The sequence below is a fragment of the Panulirus ornatus genome, chromosome 59, assembly GCF_036320965.1.
Source record: "Panulirus ornatus isolate Po-2019 chromosome 59, ASM3632096v1, whole genome shotgun sequence".
Classification (NCBI taxonomy): domain Eukaryota; kingdom Metazoa; phylum Arthropoda; class Malacostraca; order Decapoda; family Palinuridae; genus Panulirus; species Panulirus ornatus.
In genome coordinates, this window is record NC_092282.1 from 15,901,487 (window position 1) to 15,919,359 (window position 17,873).

The 17,873-nt window shown below is 42.3% G+C and overlaps 1 protein-coding gene across 2 annotated transcripts in view; it reads left to right on the top strand.

Moving 5' to 3' along the window:
* The window catches only part of LOC139767132 (extracellular signal-regulated kinase 2-like), a 288,409-nt gene that overhangs the window by 35,226 nt on the left and 235,310 nt on the right, over positions 1–17,873 (top strand). The gene's annotated exons all lie outside the window — the stretch shown is intronic.

Below are 17,873 nucleotides of genomic sequence, written 5' to 3' on the forward strand. Positions count from 1 at the left end.
GTTCCCATAGGATAGGCAGCGAGATGCTTGAACCATGTTGTACGTATACCTCATAGTCATTTAGGTATCGAATAATCCTACGTTTATTGTTAGTTTCTAAAGATTTCACATAATCCTTTGAAATCAGTTTTGCTGTCAAGGGATTAAGGAAGAGTACTGACCCCTTTTTGTGGTCAGGGGTAATTTACGGTTCTCTCTAATGTTATAGGAGCAAAGATTATAGGATTTTGTGATGTGCCCAGCCGATCGTGTTCAGTAAAACAAAATGATCAGTATGACAGTTTTTACTTATTTTCTGTCAAGTAGGATTACCAATTAGATTTGCTCCTGAATATAATGCGAGTGATATCGAAATAGTTGTTTTTATAGGAAGTTGATAAATCATGACAAGAATAACCAGTAAGCAGTATTGCACTATACGATTTATAAGACATGAAACTGATAAAGCTTATTTCAGTGACAAGTTTTACATTAGGGGAGAAATTTTGTCGTAAACTTCGTACCATAATGAGAATCAGACGTATCATCTGTCATTCTGCCTGACATGAAGGATTGTGCTATGTATTGACAGGTGATGTGTATGTTTATAGTGCAGGTATCTGCTTTGGTTGTTCATTGGTTAGTACCTGCTTCCCTCCTCCATCCCTGCCATGATGTTTTTTAGCGAGTACTCGCTTTGGATGTTTTTAAGCTAGTACCAACCACCCTGACCCACCCCCGCCTTTGTAGTGCTAGTACCTGCCTCCCTACCTACCCCACTCCCGCCTTAATGGAGGTTTTTAGTCTAGTGCTTGCCTCCCTCCCACACCCCTGCCGTAAAACCCCAGATTGTGTGATGCTGACCACAGTGTGTCGCGCAGCGCTAATGCCGTGACCTCCTCGTACTCAGCACTGGTGTGGGTTAATCGTCTGACTCTCCTCTGGAGTTCCCTCATTTAAGGTGGATTATCCTCGCTTCTAAGAATAGCGACCACTACTTTGCTGTTTCGAGGGAGCAATCCATCTTCGCTCGGACAGAAGTTATCGTATTGTTTTGCTTGTTTGGGAACCGTACCGTTTGACGTATGCGGATTCTTTGACATCTCGTAGTTTTCCTCGTATGACTTTTATATTTATATTCTGTACATGCGTTTCGACTGTTTTTTTTTTTTTAGGGTTTTCTTTCAACAATTCACCTCTCATCAATTCAAGCCTTTTGTGAGGGAAGTGAGGTCACTGATGGTGAACGGCGCCTTGTGATTGGTAGACCAGTGACGTCAGGAAGCGTTGTTCACCTTGGGGTCACGCTGGCAAAAGGTGGACTTGGTGGTGATGTGGGACTACCTTCACTGGTTTGAATGTGAACCAGGTGGGTGCTGTACAGTTTTGGGTCGTTTCTGTGTCATCCTGTAACATTAAGGTTACTGTGAAGGGATGTATGAGAGTAGTTTAAAAACAAAAACAAAAAAAAAGTGTCTTCCTGGTGTGTGTGTGTGTGTGATGCCTCATTTTTGTGCCATTCGAAAAAAGAAAGACCACATGATTATCAATGGATACAAATTGCATGTGACATGAAGAGGTGCTGGGCACGCAAATGAGTATGTCAGGACTTTATTTTCGCACAAGGAGTCTCCTGTGTAGAATGATGTCTGCACCAGTCATCACATTCAGAGTCAGTTGAGACTCGGGTCATATCATTTGACGTGCAGGTGGGCCCCGCTGTACAGTGGTCCCCAGTGTAGACAGAATCTCGCTGCTGCAATTTTCCGATGATGCGAACTTGAATGGTCGTTTAAGTCAATTATCCCAGACATTTTGCGATAAATGTCCGCCATCATACTCACTAAATGGATGCCAGCTTTGCATCAGGTGGTCTATATGCAGAACTTTCCGCCCAGTTTCTAAGCTGTTTTGAAGATCAAATAAATATCACGTGATTTCTAGTGACTACGTTTTTCAAAACGTTTCGCGCAGGTTCATCTCTTTTGTATAGTAACCAACTGAATCTGTAAACGCGATTCCTCTTCACATACTTATATCCATTTCTTAGTGTTTTTGAGTTGTTTCACTCAATATACTGTTCAGAGCATATTCCGTGTTAGTGTTTTAATGAAACGCTTACTGATGCCATGTGACGCGTAAATATGCCTCTTACGTATTCTGTATCCCATTTTATTGTGTGTTATGCACGAAGGATTTTCTCGTAGACTGTATTTCATGAAATTTCATTACACACCAGACTATTATATGATATTTATACACACCTCATAACCACATCACCGTAAAGTAGGGTAAGCCAATGTGGAGGGTATTGCACGAAGATCACGTCAAGTAAACGTACAGTATCTTGTTACACTGACATAAAACCTCCTTATTTTCAACATGCAGCTTTCCCACAACAAAGTATGGTTCTCCATGCAGGTAATTGGGAGGCAAAGATAGCCGTGGAATTCAGAAAACGGGGGCTCAGATGCTCGAGGTGTTTGTTTTTCTTTCTTTTTTGCCAGTGCAGCTGTGGATACGTGTGTGCATTAAGGAACTTACATTAGCCAGTGAATGCCATTTAACGAAGATCACTGATACAGGAAGTGTAAGGAGTGATATTTGTTTTGAATTTTTCCCAAAGTGCGCACAAGCCTGAATCACGAGGACATTGGCGCATTGAGCGAAGATGTGTAAAAGAGAACGAAAGTTTGTTATGTCAACAAGGCCAGTATTGAATTGGTTGAGACAGAGTGAATTCGAGTTGAGAATAATTTGGTACTTTAAGGTGAGTGCTATACCTATACTACTGAAGTAACTTGAGAAATGTGTAGCAGCAAAAGTCATCAGTCTATGAGGCGCATAAATGTTGAAAGTAACTGACATGCATACAACTTACAAAGGACTTCTATACCCAAAATATTCTTCGTAGGTGATTATTGTTAGTAATGTTTTCGCAATTCAAGGTTGCGTTAAGGTCGCAAGGACAGTGGAACAGAATTCTAATTTTTCATGCAAAAAGATAAAACATTTTCAGCATTCCCAAGCTAGGCTTTGGGGTCAGCGACAGTGGCCGAGTGTGTTAGGGTTGACGCCAGGCATTTCACAATCAATATGTACAACATTCACACACCACGGGCTCTGGCTCTCCCACTCATGTTTAGTCAGCAGAACATGTTGGACGTGGGAAGTATACAGGCGTGATACAGTTGCTGCCCACCGCATGAAATCATGTTTAGTATATATGTTAGAAGGATATTCGATGCCATTTTGTCTTGTGAAATTATATTATTTAGATGACCACTCTCTTCATAGTATAGACCAGTGTTTGACGACTGGATTGTAGTTGACATTTTCTCCTCGAGTCTTGCTTTTATGTCGTGGGTTGCCAAACCATATAAGGTAAACACAATACGATTCATAATCACGACCTCATTAGAAAGCCAGTCACAGACCAGTTCAGTCACCGCTCATTTCCTGAACAACAGAAAGTCACCAATTGAATAATCCCTGGTGATTAAGCTTCTCATGATTGTTAAAAGACTCCCGTTCACACCTGTCACACCTCTGAATCAGGATTGTGGGCCGGGGTTGTGGGGGACGCCTGGGACTGCTGCAGTCCAGGGTCATCCACTTGGCTGGGACTATCAACATGAACCTCTCTCTCTCTCTCTCTGTGCCGAACCTAAGTGTGTTTTCAAGGCTTCAGGAAGCATAACCTGGATAATTGATTGCGATTTAAAGAGGCCTTTCTTTTTCTTCTCATAAATTGAGAATATTAATCTTTCCATGGCCGGATTTACCCTATCTCCTCGTCCAGTTTTTCAAGGGGCGTCCAGGAACCCATACCATGTAAACTGGACATACCGATTGATCAACTAAAGTAAACAATACTTTCATCCTTATAATTGGCCATGATTAAGTACAGAGCCATAAAAAGTAGCCTGACTAGGCTGGGGTCTCGCGGTATTCATTTATGGAGACTGATGCACTTAAGATCAGGTTTGATGGGCGTATCTTCGAAATAAGGGGAAAGAGGAAATATTTCGAACCACATAAGAAATATTTCGAACCACATAGGAATGTTTGGTAGGTTTGTTTCCATTCCCCCACCGAGATCATTTGCTGGTTTGCTGAACAAATTTTAAAAGGCTTTTGATCTCGCCTTGCCAGCTCGCTTTGATGTGAACATATCACGTGCCGCCACAGATGGTATCCTGGATGTATCAGTTTAGTGCAAGAGACGGGGTAGGATACTCCTGTGGAATACGAACGGTTTTTCTTGTCTGAGGAAGGTAAATTGGCGCCAGTTAGTCATTTGTGTACATTGGAAACACGAGTAGTTGTATTCTTGCAAATATATATATTTCCTCAGTTGAAGATAAACTGGCGCTAGTTTTTCATTTGTGTACATTGAAAATACGAGTAATTGTATACGAATAGTTGTATATATATATATATATATATATATATATATATATATATATATATATATATATATATATATATATATATATATTTCCTCAGTCATGATGTTTCATGAGTGATAGTGGTACGAAAAGATTCCCAGGAATTATTATAGACTAAACACTATAAACCTGTTCAACTGTGCTTCTCAGTTTGGATCTTAAAGCCCCCCTTGTGATGTCTAGGAGTCAGGTTTAGAAGGTTCTTGTTATTACCTAATTGTGTAAACCGAACCCGTTAAGCTTTGTAGATATTACATAAGAAAGGCCAATTCTCAAGGATATCGCACGTACGTGATCCCCAAAAGTGGACGAACATTTTTGCCACATGACAGTGCAGACATCTTGGGCTACGCACATTAGTATTCACAATTGATCGTAGGATTGTATATATTTGCACATTTTCAACAGAATCTATAAAGTTATGTCTAGGATACCGGTATTGCGTTCCGTGGCGGAGCTAGAATGTGACACGCATAGACAGTGAAGTTTAGGAACGAAACTTAAAGAAACTTGTTAATTGTACCGGCTGCGGGCTGAGTCGTGATGTCTGATCAGAGTCGGACCAAACAGTAATGGTGTTGCAGGCTGAACCTGTTTTCCTCACAGGATTTAACCCAATACCGGCCGATTTTTTCTCCTAATACGGTTTACGTGTGACAAGATTTAACCCAATACTGGACGATTTTTTTCTCCAATACGGTTTACATGTGACATTAGCATGACAGTCGTAAAATTGCCGTAGCTGATCCTCTCGGAAAGCAAACGTCGCCTGCACTTTTTCATCTCGTATTAGAAAAGGGGACGATAGTTTGTTGTCAATCACGAACGTTGTGGATACTTGGGTTTATAGTGTGGAAGTGTTTCATTTGCGCAGCTATGAAGTATTGTCGGACTCTAGTGCTTTTGTCATTTTACAGAGATAGAAAGATAGGTGACAACATGGCCTTGCCTCATATATATATATATATATATATATATATATATATATATATATATATATATATATATATATATATATATATATATTGTTTTTTTATTTATTTTGCTTTGTCGCTGTCTCCCGCGTTTGCGAGGTAGCGCAAGGAAACAGACGAAAGGAATGGCCCAACCCACCCCCATACACATGTATATACACACACGTCCACACACGCAAATATACATACCTATACATCTCAATGTACACATATAAATACACACACAGACACATACATATATACCCATGCACACAATTCACACTGTCTGCCTTTATTCATTCCCATCGCCACCTCGCCACACATGGAATACCATCCCCCTCCCCCCTCATGTGTGCGGGGTAGCGCTAGGAAAAGACAACAAAGGCCTCATTCGTTCACACTCAGTCTCTAGCTGTCATGCAATAATGCCCGAAACCACAGCTCCCTTTCCACATCCAGGCCCCACACAGCTTTCCATGGTTTACCCCAGACGCTTCACATGCCCTGATTCAATCCACTGACAGCACGTCAACCCCGGTATACCACATCGATCCAATTCACTCTATTCCTTGCCCGCCTTTCACCCTCCTGCATGTTCAGGCCCCGATCACTCAAAATCTTTTTCACTCCATCTTTCCACCTCCAATTTGGTCTCCCACTTCTCCTCGTTCCCTCCACCTCCGACACATATATCCTCTTGGTCAATCTTTCCTCACTCATTCTCTCCATGTGCCCAAACCATTTCAAAACACCCTCTTCTGCTCTCTCAACCACGCTCTTTTTATTTCCACACATCTCTCTTACCCTTACGTTACTTACTCGATCAAACCACCTCACACCACACATTGTCCTCAAACATCTCATTTCCAGCACATCCATCCTCCTGCGCACAACGCTATCCATAGCCCACGCCTCGCAACCATACAACATTGTTGGAACCACTATTTCTTCAAACATACCCATTTTTGCTTTCCGAGATAATGTTCTCGACTTCCACACATTCTTCAAGGCTCCCAGAATTTTCGCCCCCTCCCCCACCCTATGATCCACTTCCGCTTCCATGGTTCCATCCGCTGCCAGATCCACTCCCAGATATCTAAAACACTTTACTTCCTCCAGTTTTTCTCCATACAAACTTACCTCCCAATTGACTTGACCCTCAACCCTACTGTACCTAATATATATATATATATATTAGGATGTAAGGCATGTGTACGTGTAGGAAGAGAGGAAAGTGATTGGTTCTCAGTGAATGTAGGTTTGCGGCAGGGGTGTGTGATGTCTCCATGGTTGTTTAATTTGTTTATGGATGGGGTTGTTAGGGAGGTAAATGCAAGAGTTTTGGAAAGAGGGGCAAGTATGAAGTCTGTTGGGGATGAGAGAGCTTGGGAAGTGAGTCAGTTGTTGTTCGCTGATGATACAGCGCTGGTGGCTGATTCATGTGAGAAACTGCAGAAGCTGGTGACTGAGTTTGGTAAAGTGTGTGGAAGAAGAAAGTTAAGAGTAAATGTGAATAAGAGCAAGGTTATTAGGTACAGTAGGGTTGAGGGTCAAGTCAATTGGGAGGTGAGTTTGAATGGAGAAAAACTGGAGGAAGTGAAGTGTTTTAGATATCTGGGAGTGGATCTGGCAGCGGATGGAACCATGGAAGCGGAAGTGGATCATAGGGTGGGGGAGGGGGCGAAAATTCTGGGGGCCTTGAAGAATGTGTGGAAGTCGAGAACATTATCTCGGAAAGCAAAAATGGGTATGTTTGAAGGAATAGTGGTTCCAACAATGTTGTATGGTTGCGAGGCGTGGGCTATGGATAGAGTTGTGCGCAGGAGGATGGATGTGCTGGAAATGAGATGTTTGAGGACAATGTTTGGTGTGAGGTGGTTTGATCGAGTGAGTAACGTAAGGGTAAGAGAGATGTGTGGAAATAAAAAGAGCGTGGTTGAGAGAGCAGAAGAGGGTGTTTTGAAGTGGTTTGGGCACATGGAGAGAATGAGTGAGGAAAGATTGACCAAGAGGATATATGTGTCGGAGGTGGAGGGAACGAGGAGAAGAGGGAGACCAAATTGGAGGTGGAAAGATGGAGTGAAAAAGATTTTGTGTGATCGGGGCCTGAACATGCAGGAGGGTGAAAGGAGGGCAAGGAATAGAGTGAATTGGATCGATGTGGTATACCGGGGTTGACGTGCTGTCAGTGGATTGAATCAAGGCATGTGAAGCGTCTGGGGTAAACCATGGAAAGCTGTGTAGGTATGTATATTTGCGTGCGTGGACGTATGTATATACATGTGTATGGGGGGGGGGGTTGGACCATTTCTTTCGTCTGTTTCCTTGCGCTACCTCGCAAACGCGGGAGACAGCGACAAAGTATAAAAAAAAAATATATATATATATATATATATATATATATATATATATATATATATATATATATTGAAACACTTAAGTTCCCAAGTGCACTTTCGTGTGATAATCACATCATCAGGGGAGACACAAGAGACGTGTGTGTGTGTGTGTGTGTGTGTGTGTGTGTGTGTGTGTGTTTGAGAGAGGGAGGGAGAGCGCGTTGACGAGGAGCGTTTTTTTTTTTCCAGTTTTTTCTTAATCCGTGGTATGGAGGTGGAAACGGAAAAAAAATTATTTTACACAACTAACATGCCTCACATTGACCTTCTGGGATTAAAGGAAAGGTAATGAGTACAAGAATATCAGTAAAGAGAATGGGAGCTTCCTAGGTATATGTAGACCTGACCCTTATAGCTAGAACGGTTATAGAAAGAGGAACAGACAAGAGAGGGAAAAGAATTCCACAAAATTCTGTTGTTCTAGAAGAAAAAAATAGGTTCATAACGGTCATTGTAATGTGTTATCGCACCGAGCACAGCTAGGCTTCGGATGTCTTCCCAAACAGTTAGAAACGGCCGGCCCTTTCCTGGAAGACATATTGGATTCGACTTTCTACAGAACTCGTAGATTATTTTTCTACTTTTCGTTCTTATTGTCTTTTTTTTTCTGTAAACCCTGGCCTTGATGAGTGTTGTAACGACTGGAGCAGTGGACAGAAGAGAGGGTATGGCACATGGTTATTAGCGTACACCAATGAAGGAGCCGTCTGTCACCTTAGCCCTCAAATTACCAAAGGTCATAGATTAGGACCTGAAACATTATTAGCGATATTCACAGATGTTTGCACTGTCAGCGACTATCAGACGGCGGCCATGACGCGAGACAGTAGCTGTCATTGCTGCATCGTTTGTGAATCGTGATTATGATAGTTTGGACCACACGATGATGTTCTTGATTCACAGTTATTCCGGTAGAAATATCCTATGGCTTTTGCCTCCATTTCTTCCCCTGAGATGACAGAAGGTTCATAGGGAAGAGTGGCAATGGGTCGCATTATCACTTGAGACGCTTTTTCTAGAGAATATTTCTTTCATACTATTCGCCATCTCCCGCATTAGCGAGGTAGCGTTAAGAACAGAGGACTGGGCCTTTGAGGGAATATCCTCACCTGGCCCCCTTCTCTGTCCCTTCTTTTGGAGAATTAAAAAAAAAACGAGAGGGGAGGATTTCCACCCCCCCCCCCCGCTCCCTTCCCTTTTAGTCGCCTTCTACGACATGCAGGGAATACGTGGGAAGTGTTCTTTCTCCCCTATTCCCAGGGATAGAGAATATGTAACGTAATTTTCCATAACATTTGATCTTTTTACATCCTCATTGTGAAGCAATAAGCCTTCAGTTTCTTGTTACCGTAAAAGCCGTGTGTGTGTGTGTGTGTGTGTGTGTGTGTGTGTGTGATCATTCCGAGAATAGCTTTTGATGAAAAAATCGTGTAGGACAATGGATCAGCGAATTGTACCCACTTCGTAAGCAGACTCACATCCTGTTGTGACAGCATTTCAGGCTCGTTTATGTCTTAATGTACGACATTCTTTCCAGATTATGTTATCAATGGGACATTCAGTGGCTGCGTTGTTTCTTTAATAATTACACGAGCTTTATAACGTCATTTTGATCTTATATCCGGGGCTGCGATCGCAAAATGCGCTCATATTTTCCATCACTCGTACGTTCTGGCTGCACATGTCGTCAAGCAACCATCGTATGCAACAGCGCACACCGTATAGAGTAAAAGTTATGTACACAAGATAGTTACGCTGCTCGCTGTTTAATGATCGTGCTCTCTGTACTAGGTTTTGTGTCTCACATACGATAGCAGTGGTTATGGGGAACATAACGTGAACGTGTGTAACGTTGAAGTACTGACACGATTCTGTAAATAATGAACGCATCCATCCCTCCCTCGCTTGTGTTCAGGCATTTTTTTTTTTTTTTCTGGTGATTGTAACGTCTAAGTTGTACCTCGCCGCCGTGGAGCTTTTAGAACATAGACGTGCAGTGGTGCACGTACTTAGGGGTAAAAGCTGATGAAGGAAGTAATTTGTGTAGATTTTAAGTGTTGAAAAGCAGGATGGACAGAGAGAGCGGTGCAGTGAGCGGCCAGTGTCACGTCATGACCTGGGGTTCTGCGGTATACGGCTGCGCAGACGTAATTGTTGGTGCACGCTAGGGGTTACGGGGGGCCCGCAGGACAGATCCTTACATTTGGGTGCTGTTGGACGAAAGGCTGGTGTTAGGACTGGTTATGCTGATCACTACATCCCACTGGTCACTCGAGTATAGCTCATGCAGGCCTTTTAATGAACCTGTGTGTTCGAGTCGATTCATCAGAGTTAGTGCCTAAGCCACAGACCCATAGATGAACGTAGAGCTCACATGAAGATATGGTTGTGTAATAAGTCGAACGCCACCTGTGGCCAGCCCGAGCGCCACAGGTGTGTGTGTGTGTGGTGCAGGCCTCTTGTGCAGTGCTGCTGCCTGAAACCACTCGTGTTGCTCCATCCCTCTCACCACCCCCGCTATACCATGTTCTTACCCACGACAGTTTTGCCCACCAGCAGGAAAGGAAACTAGGAAATGCCTGTCTCGTTCCTCAGTTTCACAGAGTGTTGGCTTGTGTATCATTTGTCTCCGGAGTCTGTCTGTCTCTTGGTATGCGTGGGTGTCGGCCAGCGATTGGTGATTATGCCGGAAACTGTAACACGCGAACAGATAACTTGCCTGAACATTGAGGATTTAACTGTGTATCGTAGAGTTTATTACCTGTTAGTACCGACGACTTCCCGGACATGGTGTGACGCACCCTTCCCAGCAGCGTCTGCCGCTGGCCTGTTCTTATGAGATTATACATGAGTTATTACAGCTGAGCAACCAGGGCAGCCGCACGCTACGACCCGAGTGTGCCCATGTCCGGCAGTAATGTACACGCACAGCCACACCATCTAAACATTTCCCATTATCCAGGGGACAATGAGAGCGAACCTAGCGCGTTCTGGTTCCCTTCTTGTTTTGATTCCTGAGTTTCAGTATCTGTGATGAGAGTGAGAGATGTCAATGGTTAAGAGATACAGGGAGACTGAGAAGGAAGGAGCTTGTTCATGGTCTGTGTAATTGTTTGACAGTTAGGTGTTGGAAATCTCAAATGTTGTCTCTTTAATGTTGCTTATGACGTAAATGGTACAAGTAGAACGTGGATAATTTTATAGCTTGATTTACTGTCACGTGATACATCAGGTAAAACTGTAATGAAATTTGTAGCTGTTTAAGGAAGGCAATATTTTGTTAGGCAACTGTATGTAATTACACACGCTGTTAGCAGTCTTAGAGGCCAGGGTGTGGTGGGGCAGCGAGGGTCACTTACCATGAATGACCAGCAGTTCTGCTCATAGTAACCCACATTTATTAGCGCCATTATATTTATTTTTCCAGTCGTTGCTGTTTCCAGATTATGAGTTATATTTAGTATTTGTTGATGCAGCTTACCTTCAGTAACTATGGAATCAGTATTACCCTTGTGTATTTTATATACTCAGTGAACTTACAAGGCATATGACGAAGATTTGAAAGGGATGGTTTGTCGAAGTGCTTCTGGTTTGTCGAAGTGCTTCTTCGTGTGATATTGTTTGCGTCTGCCACATAATACGACAGAAAAAAAATACAGTTGAGCATGCGGCGTCCCACGGTCGCTTGTTATATAAATAATCCCTTTTTCTCTGTGTAGCGAGAACTCGTTACAGATAAGCGTTACCAGAGGTCGAGTAGATTTTGAAAGTGTCTTCAAGTACCGGTTGTGGTGGTGTTGCAAGATCGTGTGCGGAAGAGTTTCAGACAAAAATGAATGTAAAATTTCATTATGTATAAACAATATTTAATGCCTTATGGAATCACGTGAACCGCAAATTAGAGGTGGGATTGGTTTTGGTCCGTCGGATTAACCGAAGGAAAATGGCGAGATACAAGTCGACATAAGCCAGTTTCAAAAGATAAACTGGTATACATGCATGATAAATGGCTTTAACTGATTTATATATATATATATATATATATATATATATATATATATATATATATATATATATATATCTTTTTTTTCTTTCATACTATTCGCCATCTCCCGCATTAGCGAGGTTGCGTTAAGAACAGAGGACTGGACCTTTGAGGGAATATCCTCACCTGGCCCCCTTCTCTGTCCCTTCTTTCGAAAAATTGAAAAAAAAAAAGTATGATAAAGGAAATATTTATTTATTTATATATTTATATATATATATATATATTTTTTTTTTTCCAAAAGAAGGAACAGAGAAGGGGGCCAGGTGAGGATATTCCCTCAGAGGCCCAGCCCTCTGTTCTTAACGCTACCTTGCTAATGCGGGAAATGGCGAATAGTTTGAAAGAAAGATATATATATATATATATGAATATTTATATTACTTTCACATGTGGTTATATCGTCGGAATATAGATGTGATTTCTTACTAACGTATTCTGTAATGTGTATCCTCTGGGTTTGCTTGTGGCATATTTTGTTTCATAAAATGCACTATACAGATATTGATGATTATATACAGAACCATATTTCCGCAGATGGATTTGTGTATGTGTGTGTGTGTGTGTTGGGGGGGGGGGGGGGGATGTATGATTAAAAGAAAATGTTGAAATTCCGTAGTACAAGACTGAGCCGATTCCCCAGATGCAGTAAGGCGGCCTGTAAACCAGATGCAGCTCTTTAGGAAAGCTGGAGTCCGGCCAGCGAGGTTACTAAGTACGAAATAAGAATTGAAAAAGAAAGAAGTTCGTCCGTATTATTATTATTATTATTATTATTATTATTATTATTTTTTTTTTTTTTTTTTTTTTTTTTTTTGACAGACCGTGGGAAACAAAATGGGATTGAAGAGGCGAGACGGGCTAGGCTGGACACACTACCCCTCTTCCCTCCACTCCACATTACCCTGCCTCCACCCTCCCCTTTAACCCTTACATAGGATTTATTGTCGGTTGTAATACACTTTATATTCACTAATTCCATCTGTTATTATATCTCCTATAGTCAGTGTATAATGGTATGTTAAAGACATAAACATCTGCATGAAGACAATTGTTGTAGCTGCAATAAAAGTTTATATGCTGAAGACATCCACGGGATTAGAATAAACATTTCAGAAATTACATGGACGTATTTTGTTATAAGGTGATTATCATTGTTATGTGAAAGCATAACTGTACTGTAATTACTGCACTGCCCGCTCAGTGAAATCTTTCCAGTTTGCCAACAGGGTTGAAGTATTTGCTGACGCCTGTATTACTGACTGACTGGACTGCCACTACTCTGATACCCTACTCTGTTGTGTAGATGACATTAGGTCTGCAGTGCCCTAAAACTCCACAGAAAAGCCCCAAATCACTTTTGCTTAAATGGCTTGCATCAGAAAATGTAGATAACGATAATTGAATGAAAAAAAAGCAATGTTATACATCATCAGACTTTTTGCTAGTAAACTCAGTATAGGCCATTTTTTTTTTAGGTTGATCTATAGCGTTTTGGGAAACAGTTGACTTAGAATTTAATTGTATAGCTTTGAATGTAGGTTTTAATACCTTTTTGCTCTGAACAATGTAGTGTGGCATGTTTCTGCACCTTGGACTAATTTAAGAGCAGTCGGCCTCGAAATGGTATCTGGAGAGCACAGAAACCGTGGAGGTGCTGCTGCTGCAGTTTTGCCGTGTGTCGTGATTGATTTGCCCAGTTGGTGAAAAGATCGCAGACGACTCGGTGTGTCTCCCATGGCAAAAAGTTTAAGGTCTTTGGGGGAAGTTACACAGTAGAACGCCATTTTGATGAGACTTAAATTTGAAGCAGTATTACCTCATGGCATGACAATTTAACTGGTCAGAAAACAGAGCAAGAATGGTGTGTTAACTTTAGATACTGTAGGTTTTGGCTGATGGAATCTGAGCGGCGCACATTTCGGTCGTGATAGCGTCACATCCTGCGCACGACCCCTAAGTGCTGAGAGGTATTTCCGCTTTCAGTCGGGGTTTATGATGTCGTCGCGAGCCGATGAAGACGTTGCTGACTTCGATAAAGTATGATGGTTTTATAACCAGTACTCAAGCAAGGATCGTGTGTTGACACTGATGTAACTCTGGTGCAGTTAAATTGTATTTGCCTTTTTACTGGTCCCTTTTAATGTTATTATCATCAGTTATACTGTTGCCTTCTTGATGTTTATTCTGATGATATATATTTTTACTAAATGGCGTCCTAGCTTCGTCTCTTCGATGTATATCAACTGACTTATATTTCTCTCTTGTGTCTCCCTTGATGATGGGATTATTACACGAAAGTGCACTTGGGAACATGCTTCAGCCATGTCTTATTCAGCTGAGGATTTATGCTTCAGCCATGTCTTATTCAGCTGGGGATTTATGGTTCAAGCATAGTTTTATTGAACCGTGATTATATCTTAACTCATCGCCTATTGAGCGGGGCACACATGCTTTTCATAGCAGAGTCCTCGAACTGTGAATCTGATACTGATAATGTTTCAAAAGCGTAGGATCGATTAGTGAACTTTATTATGCAAGATTTCCCACTTTTTTTCAGTTTCACGTTCGCCATATTTGATGTGGACATGAAAATTTTATAATCAGAAAAATTCTTCGGTATGAAAGTGGAGAACATGATGTCTCATGTTGTGGGATTTTGTGGTATTGGTGCTCACATGACGAGTACATATCACTGATAGGAACTTGATGCTTAAGTCATATAATGGACTACTGTTACACCTTATAATCTGCTTAACATTAAGATAATCCCGGAGTAATTATTATGTACAACCACTTGTGTTCACTGTGTCTATGATTAACCACTACTGCCTCAAGGTATTGTATGACTAGGAACACCAAGGACAGAGTGTTTCCGCCTTGTATTTAAATATGTTTGACTTACACACTGCTGGAAGTTATGTCCTTGTCTCGCATCGGATGGAGAATACTCGACCTGGTAATGTGTCAGCAAGTGAAATTAACTTAGCAATATCATTTTCCGAGAGTTTAAGGCACAGTGAGATTAGTGTGAGTTCTCTTAACTTGGAAATTACAAGAACTTAAGAATGGATCATCACTAAGCGCCAAGTTCCTCACGAAGGTGATGACCAGCATGGCGAGTCATGCCTGGCTCAGCGTCCAGGCCACACACTGTGTCTTGTACTTGGGGTTTTGTCTCGTTGTGAGGTCAGGAGGTGGTGGACCCCCCTCATGATAATGGTACAACAACAGGAAATCAATCATGTGGGATGTCTCTCCTCATGTCACTGGTTACGACAGTCGATCCAGTCAACCCAGCTGTTCATCCTGCCCTTTATTAGGGTCTCGGCTGCCCATGTCGTATCATCTTACATTAAAAAAAAAAAAAAGCGGAATCACTCGGGGTGGATGGGTCCTTCCCATTTCACTGACATAACAGTGGGAGGGAGTGAGGCGTAGGGCCGTCACTTCCTGTGTTTGAGATATAATATTATCACTATGGAAACAGTACACGTACGACAGCTGGCCAACATGGCTTCAAGGCTCCTACTCCCAGGCTAACCTTTATGAGGCGCCCTCATTCTCCTCCTGTTTTGTGCGCTGGTGGTATATACGTAGTCGTGTATTTTTTGATCTGGGATAGAAATTGGTTGTTTGGACTTGCTCCCCGCGATCATTGACGTGGTGGTTTACCACGGTGTTGTTGATTCGTATCGTATCCTTGAAATTATAATATTTGTTTTTGAGTTGTTGACTCTCGGTGGGCGGGGGGTAAAACACGTTTGGTTAGAGGGAAAGTTGGACTCTGTTGCCAGGCGGGTACCACCAGACAACGTCTGGATGTTGTTTGTACAGCGTGGCAGCGGTATATAACCCCCCCATCAGTCACCAGCAGTGTTTGGTAAGCCTGGGTAGTTTCCAAAATAGGGTCAGAGCTTTGCACGGGAATCGGCGGGAGAAGATTGTAGAAGCCGGGTGGCGCAGTGGGAGGTTGTCGTAATGTATGTTAGTATGGATTACTGGTCACGGTAGGTGTCTTCCCTGCTATGTGGTGGTGCGGGCGCTGGGAAGGCCGACTGTTGGCGGCCTGGTTGCTGCCTGCCTGCCTGCTGGTGTTTTTACACCTGTAATCTTCGCTGGCATTTCCATGGCTGCACATTGCTGGAGAATGAGATTTCCCGTAACTCCTTTCTGGAAAAAATGTCGAAGTTTCTCCGAAGTAATTACGGTAATAAGATTGCCTGTGTGACCTGGATCTTTCTGGCTCCGTGAATCCCTTTACGAAGATCTGTTAAAGTGTGTGTGTGGTTGTTTATCAACGCTGCGGTAATTACTGTGATGAGAGTATGTGACGTGAACTGATCCGTACGTAGACCTGAAGGACTTCGACGCACGCATCGAGATCACTGGATCTCTCCTGGACGTGTGTGTTGGGGGGGGATCCAGTTGCCTCCCTTGGTTCCTGAAGGTTAGGCCAGCGGTCTTGCCACACCAGCCTGCCTGTCACAGGGTACACTGGGGTACACTTCATGCCCACCTTTATTTGTGTATGAACATGACGGGGTTTCGTTTCTCTTTTTGTGTTTTTTATTTGGTTCACTTTTTTTGTTTCTATTTGTGTTGGTGGAGGTTTTGCTCGTTCATTGTTGAAGTTGGTTAATGATGAAGTTGGTTAATGATGAAGTTGGTTAATGATGAAGTTGGTTAATGATGAAGTTGGTTAATGATAATTTCATCGTGAACTCCTGATTGTGTGGAGGAGGCGAGGTCATTAAGTGGTGTAAGAAATAATGATGCACACCACCTGGATGATGCAGCAGTAAGACCCTCCACAGAAAACGAATGAACGTATTATTATTATTTTGCTTCGTTTTCGCTTGCTTGATTGCCATCATCATGTGGGTCTGTCCTTCAGTTGGACGACGCGTTGTGTTGCCTCCCTGATGACCATGGTGTAGCTGGTATTGATGGTTCGCTCTCATTAGTGTTTTAAGTCGTAGATGGTGACGTAAGACTGTCTGTTCCTCTGTACTGCTCTTAATGCCAGCCACGTCGAGAGGACTCGGTAGGAAGTGGCGCTGAAGGCAAGAGCGATCAGTCTCTTCGGGGGGAAAATCATATTGTATTGTCAGGTAAGCGTTACTGTTAGTGGTGGATGGACGGGGAGAGAGGGCAGTTTTATCCGGTAAGGTGTAGTGGGGTATTGATCCATGAGTTAGGCTGGAGAGTCTACACCAAAAGAGAAAAAATGGTAGATATCGTAACGTCGAAGATCTCTCAAAATTCCAGGTTCAGCCACGAGGGAAGTCAAGTGCGTTCCATCATGAATTTCCTCGGAAGTGTTGAATGAAGTGTGACCTAGATTATCAGGTGGAGGGTAAGGTTTGCAGGCTCTCACGCTATATCAGCCTTATTAATGTCCGGGGCGGGAGGTTGGCCAGAGGGACCTACTTACATAAGAATGAAGGTCATCTTGCCTCATTTACAACTCCTAGGCTGCCTTTATAAAGAATATATTACTTGGAATGACGAGGATTATGAGTTATATCTTGTGTATATGATTTCATGAGTATATTAGATGTGAGGTAGTGTGTGTGTGTATATATATATATATATATATATATATATATATATATATATATATATATATATCCCCTGGGGATAGGGGAGAAAGAATACTTCCCACGTATTCCCTGCGTGTCGTAGAAGGCGACTAAAAGGGGAGGGAGCGGGTGGCTGGAAATCCTCCCCTTTCTTGTTTTTTTTTAATTTTCCAAAAGAAGCAACAGAGAAGGGGGTCAGGTGAGGATATTCCCTCTAAGGCCCAGTTCTCTGTTCTTAACGCTACCTCGCTAACGCGGGAAATGGCAAATAGTATGAAAATATATATATATATATATATATATATATATATATATATGCGTGTGTGATTATTATTTGTACATTGCAAGATGGTTTTACCATCATAAGGCCCCTTTTCGTAAGTATTTTTGCATTTTTTGATACTTAGTGTTTGGGGCCAGAAGGGGAAGTGTTCATCGGGGAAGAAGTTAAAAAAAAATAG